Source organism: Ranitomeya variabilis, chromosome 2, assembly GCF_051348905.1.
Source record: "Ranitomeya variabilis isolate aRanVar5 chromosome 2, aRanVar5.hap1, whole genome shotgun sequence".
Lineage (NCBI taxonomy): Eukaryota > Metazoa > Chordata > Amphibia > Anura > Dendrobatidae > Ranitomeya > Ranitomeya variabilis.
Genome location: NC_135233.1, coordinates 40,760 through 50,497, shown reverse-complemented (window position 1 = coordinate 50,497; position 9,738 = coordinate 40,760). Strand labels below are relative to the sequence as shown.

At 56.7% G+C, this 9,738-nt stretch overlaps 1 non-coding gene across 1 annotated transcript; it reads right to left on the bottom strand.

Annotated features, from left to right (window-relative positions):
- Positions 1-3,861: 3,861 nt before the first annotated feature.
- On the bottom strand, positions 3,862-4,015 carry LOC143810513 (5.8S ribosomal RNA). The gene has a single exon (XR_013222964.1). It is a non-coding gene; the product is annotated as a 5.8S ribosomal RNA (ribosomal RNA).
- Positions 4,016-9,738: the final 5,723 nt, after the last annotated feature.

Sequence of the window (9,738 nt, the reverse complement as noted above, 5' to 3'; positions counted from 1 at the left end):
AAAAGCAGTTTGCCACCGTTCAAGACACAGAGAAACACAGCGCTTTAATCAACTATTACGGGACGCTCCGTTTGACTGCGGGAAACCCTTCGCCATGGAGCGGTGAGTAGAAGACATTCGTCGGCCACATAGAGACACATAAATGTACCTTGCAGCAGAGTTGTACTCAAGGTGACCGGTTTTATTGCTTGTGTCCCCGCAGGCATCCACGGACACCGCTTACATGCCCCGTGTGTCACAGGGCAACCAAATACATATCCACACATCTGAGACGGGTATGCCTGAGGTCCCACGGGGAGTCGGAGATAAAAACCGCCATCGCTTCGGCCAAGTGTCAACTCCGCTGTATCGCTAGCAAGGGGACAACGATCCAATTCAGTGAGCTCAAGCCCCTCCATTCGTTGGAAGAGACTGTTACCTTCTTAGAAGGTCGCGGCTTTTTAATAGCAAACAAGCCGAGGTTTGAGTCACAAAACGCGCCACTGACCTCTGAAGGGTCCGCTCAGGTACCAGCTGACAATCCGGAGCACCGCCCAGGCTCCATGCCCCTGGAAGAGCTAGATTCGGATGAGATGGACGTGCCTTTCCTTTTACGGACGGTAGACAGTCCGGTGGGAGAACCGTGCTCCCCGCCCCTGGCAGAGCTAGGTTCGGATGAGATGGACGTGCCTTTCTTTTTACAGACGGTAGACAGTCCGGTGGGAGAACCGTGCCCTGAGCCTGACCACACGGGGAGCGTCGTGGATGGCAGCGATTTAAGTATTCAAAAAAGGGAATGGAAAGACAAAAACCGCAGGGCTACCAAGGCCGCCGGATTGTACAAGCGTCACTCATTGAATCACCCCATGTTAAAGGGGTTCCACTCGTACCTGATAGTTACCCGTGGGGTCCCAAACTGTCAACAGGAGGTATCAAACGTAGCACGGTTTCTATTTTTTGTGAACCCAAGATTTGTAACACTGGAGTACCTCGTAAAACCATCCAAGGTTAATAATTTTTTCGAGCAACTTGGAAAACTCCGTCTATCGAGCCAGACCTCCCTCAAAATGTTGAAGCACATACGGAGATTTACCATCTATCAGATGAGGGCCACCAAACTGAGACTGGAGAATCCGCAGCTTTATAAGGCCTGTGAAGTGTTCATGAATTTTACAACAGACCTCCAGAAAACATTGTACAAGGGAGCCTGCCGAGAGTCTGTCAGTAAAAGGTGCACCGTTCAAAAAAGCCAATCGTCCGCGGATTGTTACCGAACCTTGCATGTTGGTTAATTGGCTTCATTTTTCCCCACAGGTACGATATATTGATGAAGCCATCAAAGTCACCCAAGGACTGCCAAATGATACTGGAGGAGGCAAGGCCAACATTTCTAGCTAGCGTCGAGGCTGTGACAGATGGCGGATCGGAAGTAGATCGCCGGGAAGTCGTACTGTACCTCCAAGCCCTTCTGATTCTAAAACATCTCCAAAGACCGGGTGTCGTTCGTAACATGACGGTAAGTCGTCGCGCCCTGTGGGTCAGCGGTATTTGCTGAACCGGTTCAATATTTTTCCACCTTTTTTTCACATCGTAGGTTTCAGAGTGGAATGAGAGGATCCATCACATGTACCACGGAAGGCGCAAGACAATTGTGGGTGTGAAGACTCACAAGTGTTCCACCTCTCAGGTAGCAACTTTCGTACTTTCGGAGGAAGAGGAATCGGTAAGCTTTTCTCAAAGCCAGGGAACCCAGGCAACCCCACTCGCCTTTTGGAGGGGTGCCCTCTGGCTTGAGATTAACATTTTTTTTTTCTTTTTCAGTGGTTCAAAGCATATGCGGAACATGTCAGGCCGGTCTTTACCGCTGGCCGAAAGATCATCACAAACTTTTTTGTGACGTGTACCAGGAAGGTCATAGAAAATCCATCTGTGGGACTCAGACGATACCATTCAAGGCAAGGTGGCCACCAGTCAAGTGATCCACAGCCGTACGTAGCAACCGGTACTAACGATATGCTTTTCTCCGCAGCTACAACCTCACAAACATCACCAGCCACCTCGTACGGCGGGTATGTGAGACATGGACTTTGTCACAATACACGGATTGTGAAAAGCGATTGTTTGCTCGGTACTTGGCACATACAAACGACGTGGCCGAGCGAATTTACCGGGAGAAGACCCTGACCGATATGTGCCATGCCCAAGAGCTGGTGTTCAACGCAGGAAATCGTGATGACGCTGAGATTCTGTCACCAGTGATGGCATCGACCAGTGAATTGGATAACGAGCTGGTAGACCTCACGGAAAGTGCACCCGAGTCACACGAGTCTGAGGGGCATGCAGGAAATCGTGATGACGCCGAGATTCTGTCCCCAGTAATGGCATCGACCAGTGAATTGGATAACGAGCCGGTAGACCTCACGGAAAGTGCTCCCGAGTCACCCGAGTCTACTGAGTCTACTGAGTCGTATAGTCTCGAGAATATTCGGCTCATCCCATTCAGGAGAACAAAGCCCATGTGAATCTGTCAATTTTGGTCTGTCATGAATAAAAATATTCAAATCTACGTTCATCTTTGCCTCTTTGACTCGGTCTAAAATCACTGACCTGTGATTTTTTTCCCTTAGAAAATTGCCCAAAATTTTCTAAGTGTCAAGGACTCTTCCAGAAAAGCTTCCCCAGGCTCCTGGAAGCATCATCGGTACACCTCCAATGTTCCACCACGGTCATCACAAAAAATGGACCTTTTGTTCAGGTCAAGCGATTTGAGGAAGGCACGGCAGCCCGTACGGTCCAGGGGTTGATCAGTCCCCTGGTACGTCCGTCCCCGTGCCCCGAAGGGGTTCCCCACTTCTCGCCTGCAGCAGGCACGGCAGCCAGCAGCCCGTACGGTCCAGGGGTTGATCAGACCCCTGTACGTCCGGTCGTGGTCTCCGTGCCCCAGAGGGGTTCCCGCTTCTCGCCTGCGGCAGGCACGGCAGCCAGCAGCCCGTACGGTCCAGGGGTTGATCAGACCCCTGTACGTCCGGTCGTGGTCTCCGTGCCCCGGAGGGGTTCCCGCTTCCCCCCTGCAGCGTTAGAGGGGGGGATACGCATCGGAGGCAAATGACAAAAGCTTGTCTCGAGGGATGACTTTCAATAGATCGCAGCGGTTTCACGCCCTCTTGATCTCTCTCTTCAAAGTTCTTTTCAACTTTCCCTCACGGTACTTGTCCGCTATCGGTCTCGCGCCGGTATTTAGCCTTAGATGGAGTTTACCACCCGCTTTGGGCTGCATTCACAAACAACCCGACTCCGGGGAGACCGGGTCCCGCCGCGCCGGGGGCCGCTACCGGCCTACCACCGTCCGCGGGCTGGGGCCACTATTAGAAGGACTCGGGCCCCCGAGCGACGTCGGGGTGGTCCGGTCTCCCGTACGCCACATTTCCCGACGCCCGCCGGGCGGACGGGGATTCGGCACTGGGCTCTTCCCTCTTCACTCGCCGTTACTGAGGGAATCCTGGTTAGTTTCTTTTCCTCCGCTTAGTAATATGCTTAAATTCAGCGGGTCGCCACGTCTGATCTGAGGTCTTTAGTCGAGTCCACGAGCTGCCCGTCCACGCCGCCCGTAGGAGGGGGAGGTCCGGCGCCCACCTTCGGTCTTCGCCCTCTCGTCGCCGGAGGCAGCCCTGTGTCTCCACAGACAGCCTCGCGGCACGCTCCTGGGGGGGGAGTGACGGAGGGTAAACCCCATCGGGTGGGCCCAGGGCGGGTGGGTCTGGCCTTGGGGGGACGTAAGGGAGAAAGGAGGGGAGGGCGTCGGGGCACGTAGCCTCGGGCCTCCCTCGATGTCACCCTTGCGACGGGACCCCAGCCGCGCCACGGAGGCGATCGACGGAGGGGCGACCCTCAGACAGGCATAGCCCCGGGAGCAACCCGGGGCCGCAAGGTGCGTTCGAAGTGTTGATGATCAATGTGTCCTGCAATTCACACTATTTCTCGAAGCTAGCTGCGTTCTTCATCGACGCGCGAGCCGAGTGATCCACCGTTAAGAGTCGCGCTTTCTGGGTCTGGGACGCTCGGAGGCGCCCCCTTTTTTCCCACTCTCGTGTCGGCCGGCCGCAAAAGACTGGGGTGCGTCAAAAGGGGTTTTCCATCTCGGCCCTGTTGCCCCGGGCGCTCGGCCTCCCATGTCCCTCCCTCCAGCGGGGAGGAGAACGAAGGAGGGCTCGAGGCTTCTCGACCTACCACCCAGACCCGCATACCCCGGGGAGGGGTACGTGAGCGCACAGGAGAATGGTACCCGGGACGGCCTTTCGCGTGCACGGGGGGCTTCTTGTTTTTCCTCGGCAGGCAGCGTCAGGGCAACAATCATCGGCGCGAGGCCGGGCGTCTTTTTCCTGGGCGACGGAGCGAGAGGGGCTCCCCGCACCCTCCCGACGTCGCCCGCCCGCTGTCCTCGCGTGCCCTCGACGCCCCCGCCCTGCAGAGCGCCCTGGCAAAGTGGAAGGAGAACCACTTACACGGCTTAATCTTTGAGACAAGCATATGCTACTGGCAGGATCAACCAGGTAGCTCCCCAACACAACCGCGTTGAGGCGAGGGAGCGGACCCGGAGGGGGAGAGAGGCCGGAGGAAGCCCCGCAGCGGGAAGGGCAACCAGAGGAAGGGAAATCCTCATTGTTGTCGTCGTCCGTGCCGGTAGGCGGCGTCCTGGGGGCGTAACCCACGGGAAAGGGGAGCCTGAACGGCGAGTGCAGTGCCACCGTGAGATCGTGCACGCTGTACAGTGCGAAGCCACCGATGCGGAGGGCGTCTGGAAAATACCCACCTTGCACGGAGAGGGCGAGGTGACTGGCCTTCGGGGGACGCCACGGCCGCCCTGCCTCGTGACCCACCGCTCCCGGGGCGACACACAGAGTCGCTGCTGGGGAGAGGGGCCAGGGCATGGGGGGCCTGCGCGGCGCTGCCGTCTGGCTTAGACCCGGCCTCCCGAACGGAGGGCATCTGTCGTGAAAGACCACCCCTTGCGCGGGAAGGGCGAGGTGACTGGCCTCCGGAGGACGCCACGGCCGCCCTGCCTCGTGACCCACCGCTCCCGGGGCGACACACAGAGTCGCTGCTGGGGAGAGGGGCCAGGGCGTGGGGGGCCTGCGCGGCGCCGCCGTCTGGCTTAGACCTGCCTCCACCGCGGGGGGTCCTCGACCCACCGGCGGACGGGCGCGAGGAGTGGGAGAGGGGGGCTGGCCGTCGGGGTCCACCGCGGCTCCGGCGCAAGCCCCATCGACGCGGAGGTCGCGCGGGGCGTAGTCGGCCTGGCCGTGTCGGCGTCGCCCTCCGGCATAGTCCCTTGTCCCGGGCTCTTGCCCGTAACCTCAAAGGTAACCGACCGAGCGGCGTCTCCCCCCAAAGCCATGCCTCGACTGTTGAGAACAGAAGAAGCCCGGGGCGGCAATACGCCGGGTACTCCCTTTGCCAAAACTCGTGCCCCCCTTCGATTCGTCTTTCCTTCTCCGTCCTCCCTTCTCGCTCCGGAGCGTCCGCTTGGTCTCTCTCTCGCTCTCCCTCTCGCTCTCGCGCTCCCTGCCGAGCCGCCTCGGAGGACAACGGACGAGGGGGGAAAGGCGAAGGCGTTCGGTCACGGGGCACACCGCGCGGTGAGAACCCACTCGCCCGCCTCCCCACGGGTCTGTCATCCCCCCACTATCGTAGGGGCTCGGGAAAAGACTGGAAAATGCGGAGCTCGGCAGTGGCGTGGAAGAGCCACCCACCGCCGCCGCTCTCGCCGATGCCCACCGCGGAGGCCGCCCTTCGGACGCTGGGGTGCGGCGCGGGCCTCCGCGGACGAGCTGCGCATCTGGAAGTCAAAGGGCCGCCCTCGGAGAAGATCGTTGTGCTGCCCCGCGCGGGGAGCGATTCGGACGGCGGGCCCCCACGCCGAGGTGGGTGGGCGCCCCTCCGTTCGCCCGTGCGGGTCGTCGGACCGCTGCCGTACCACGGTTCGGGTCAAACTCCCCACAGCTCGGCCACCTCCGTCCGTAGACGGGAGGGCGACCGCCGGCGTGCGCGCCCAAGGACGAGTGCCTGAAACCCGGGGGGGGTAACAGAGGAAGGAGACCGCCCGCCGTAAACCGGCGCGGGCTCCAAAGCCCGGGCCGAGCGAGTGGCACCACCTCCCCACCCGGGAGCGCTGAGCCAGATCGATCGGAAGAAAGGGCAGGGGCTCGAGTGGAACCCCTGCCTCCGTCCTTCCCCTCGGGGGAGATGGGGAAGAAATGTGCCCCTGGAGTCCTGGAAGCGAGTGTCCGGCGCGCTCCGGGCGCCCTCGAGACGGAAGCCGGGTCGCGGTGCGATTCTCTCATAGGTCTCCCCGTTGGCGCGGAAGCGGGAGACATCCGACACAGAGAAACGCCGAGCCCGCTCCGAGGGGACAAAGTCAGAGGGAGCGATCCGCCCTCCCAGAGCCCTCCTGCGGACGAGGACTCTGGATCTGCCCCCCTTCTGACGTCCGTCGCCCTCAGAGGACTGGAACCCACGTGGGGAGGGTCCGTTTGGGCTCGGGGCGACCCAGGAAACGCGTCTCGGACTCGGGACGGACAACCGGCAAAAGTCCCCCTGGAGCCGCGGAAGCCTGGTCTCGGCGCGAGTGCGAACTTCCATGCAAAAAGGGGGTACTCGCCAAACCGCCTACCCGAGTCGAGGAACCACGAAAACAACGGATTTTGGTCGGGGCCGAGAGGAACCTCTCTCTCCTATATCCTGCAGCTGGTGTGCAAAACTGGGTATTTGCATGGTGAGACACCGACCCCCACTTTAAGGGAACAAAGTCAAAAAGTGTCCGACCTCCTGGAGCCGTGCGGCGGATCCGGCGGCCAGAAATTTCCTCATTCCGGTTCTATTTTTTTTTTTTTCGAATTTGCGAAATTTGGCGGCCAGGCGGCGTAGCTGGGACCTGGACTAGCTCGAAACACCCTGAACCGGTGAGCGGAATCGATTTCCCAAAGTTCTACGGCTCCCGGAAGCCAAAAACAGCTCGCCGGAAAATTTCAAAGTCCCAAGGACTCTTTCTTGAAAATCAATCCGGGGGCCATGGAAGTGTCCTCGGTACAGCCTCAGAGCTTTCCCCCGCCTGGAAGTCTGACAGCGGTCTGACGTTTTTCAAAGTTTTGAGCTCTCTGTTTGTTCTCAAATGTGGATTTTCTCAATATCGCACTAAGTCCCAAGGACTCTTCCAGAAAATCTTCCCCAGGCTCCTGGAAGCGTCATCGGTACGCCTCCAGCGGTTTCCCCCTCCTGGAAGTCTGACACACGCCTGAAATTTTCAAAGTATGAAAATATGCATTTTCATCCAAAAATTCAACTTTCCGCCCGCGCCCCGCAAACTTCACCCCCACTTAGGTCACTGCCTTGGGGTGCTTTACAACATATTGACGCCCCCCTGGGGTGGAAGTAGGGGAAATGTGACATTTTTCACAAAATCGAGATTTTCTCAAAAATCGCACTAAGTTTTTTTTTTTTTAAAGTATCAAGGACTCTTCCAGAAAATCTTCCCCAGGCTCCTGGAAGCGTCCTCGGTACGCCTCCAGCGGTTTCCCCCGCATGGAAGTATGACACTCGCCTGAAAATGTTAAAGTATGAAAATACGCATTTTCATCCAAGAATTCAACTTTCCGCCCGCGCCCCGCAAACTTTACCCGCATTCAGGTCACTGCCTTGGGGTACTTTACAACATATTGACGCCCCCCTGGGGTGGAAGTAGGGGAAATGTGACATTTTTCACAAAATCGAGATTTTTCTCAAAAATCGCACTGTTTTTTTTTTTTTAAAGTATCAAGGACTCTTACAGAAAATCTTCCCCAGGCTCCTGGAAGCGTCATCGGTACGCCTCCAGCGGTTTCCCCCTCCTGGAAGTCTGACACACGCCTGAAATTTTCAAAGTATGAAAATATGCATTTTCATCCAAAAATTCAACTTTCCGCCCGCGCCCCGCAAACTTCACCCCCACTTAGGTCACTGCCTTGGGGTGCTTTACAACATATTGACGCCCCCCTGGGGTGGAAGTAGGGGAAATGTGACATTTTTCACAAAATCGAGATTTTCTCAAAAATCGCAGTTTTTTTTTTTTTAAAGTATCAAGGACTCTTCCAGAAAATCTTCCCCAGGCTCCTGGAAGCGTCCTCGGTACGCCTCCAGCGGTTTCCCCCGCATGGAAGTATGACACTCGCCTGAAATTTTCAAAGTATGAAAATATGCATTTTCATCCAAAAATTCAACTTTCCGCCCGCGCCCCGCAAACTTCACCCCCACTTAGGTCACTGCCTTGGGGTGCTTTACAACATATTGACGCCCCCCTGGGGTGGAAGTAGGGGAAATGTGACATTTTTCACAAAATCGAGATTTTCTCAAAAATCGCACTGTTTTTTTTTTTTTAAAGTATCAAGGACTCTTCCAGAAAATCTTCCCCAGGCTCCTGGAAGCGTCATCGGTACGCCTCCAGCGGTTTCCCCCTCCTGGAAGTCTGACACACGCCTGAAATTTTCAAAGTATGAAAATATGCATTTTCATCCAAAAATTCAACTTTCCGCCCGCGCCCCGCAAACTTCACCCCCACTTAGGTCACTGCCTTGGGGTGCTTTACAACATATTGACGCCCCCCTGGGGTGGAAGTAGGGGAAATGTGACATTTTTCACAAAATCGAGATTTTCTCAAAAATCGCACTGTTTTTTTTTTTTAAAGTATCAAGGACTCTTCCAGAAAATCTTCCCCAGGCTCCTGGAAGCGTCCTCGGTACGCCTCCAGCGGTTTCCCCCTCCTGGAAGTCTGACACACGCCTGAAATTTTCAAAGTATGAAAATATGCATTTTCATCCAAAAATTCAACTTTCCGCCCGCGCCCCGCAAACTTCACCCCCAGTTAGGTCACTGTCCTGGGGTGCCTCACAACATATTGACGCCCCCCTGGGGTGGAAGTAGGGGAAATGTGACATTTTTCACAAAATCGAGATTTTCTCAAAAATCGCACTAAGTTTTTTTTTTTTAAAGTATCAAGGACTCTTCCAGAAAATCTTCCCCAGGCTCCTGGAAGCGTCATCGGTACGCATCCAGCGGTTTCCCCTGCATGGAAGTCTGACACTCGCCTGAAATTTTTAGAGTATGAAAATATGGTTTTTCGCTCAAAATTCAAATTTCCGCCCAAGGAACACACACTTTGACCTCACTTTGGAGATTTTTTGGGGGTACTCAGGCCGACGATTAAGCCCCCTCCGACGGCTTCCACTGGCCGAATATTAAGCGCCCTCCGACGGCTTCCACTGGCCGAATATTAAGCGCCCTCCGACGGCTTCCACTGGCCGAATATTAAGCGCCCTCCGACGGCTTCCACTGGCCGAATATTAAGCGCCCTCCGACGGCTTCCACTGGCCGAATATTAAGCGCCCTCCGACGGCTTCCACTGGCCGAATATTAAGCCCCCTCCGACGGCTTCCACTGGCCGAATATTAAGCCCCCTCCGACGGCTTCCACTGGCCGAATATTAAGCCCCCTCCGACGGCTTCCACTGGCCGAATATTAAGCCCCCTCGGTGTACACTCCGTCAAGGCCTGAGCTGGGGCGGGGTGCTGGCCTCCCAGCCGCGTCCAAAGAGCTCAACCATGGTCATCACTGTCCCAACCAAAGTGGGTGAGAGTTTGTTCAGGTCAGGCGACTTCCGACAGGGAGACATCGAGCCCGCTCCGGGGGGACAAAGACAGAAAGGCGTCCGCCATTCGAGAGCCCACCCCT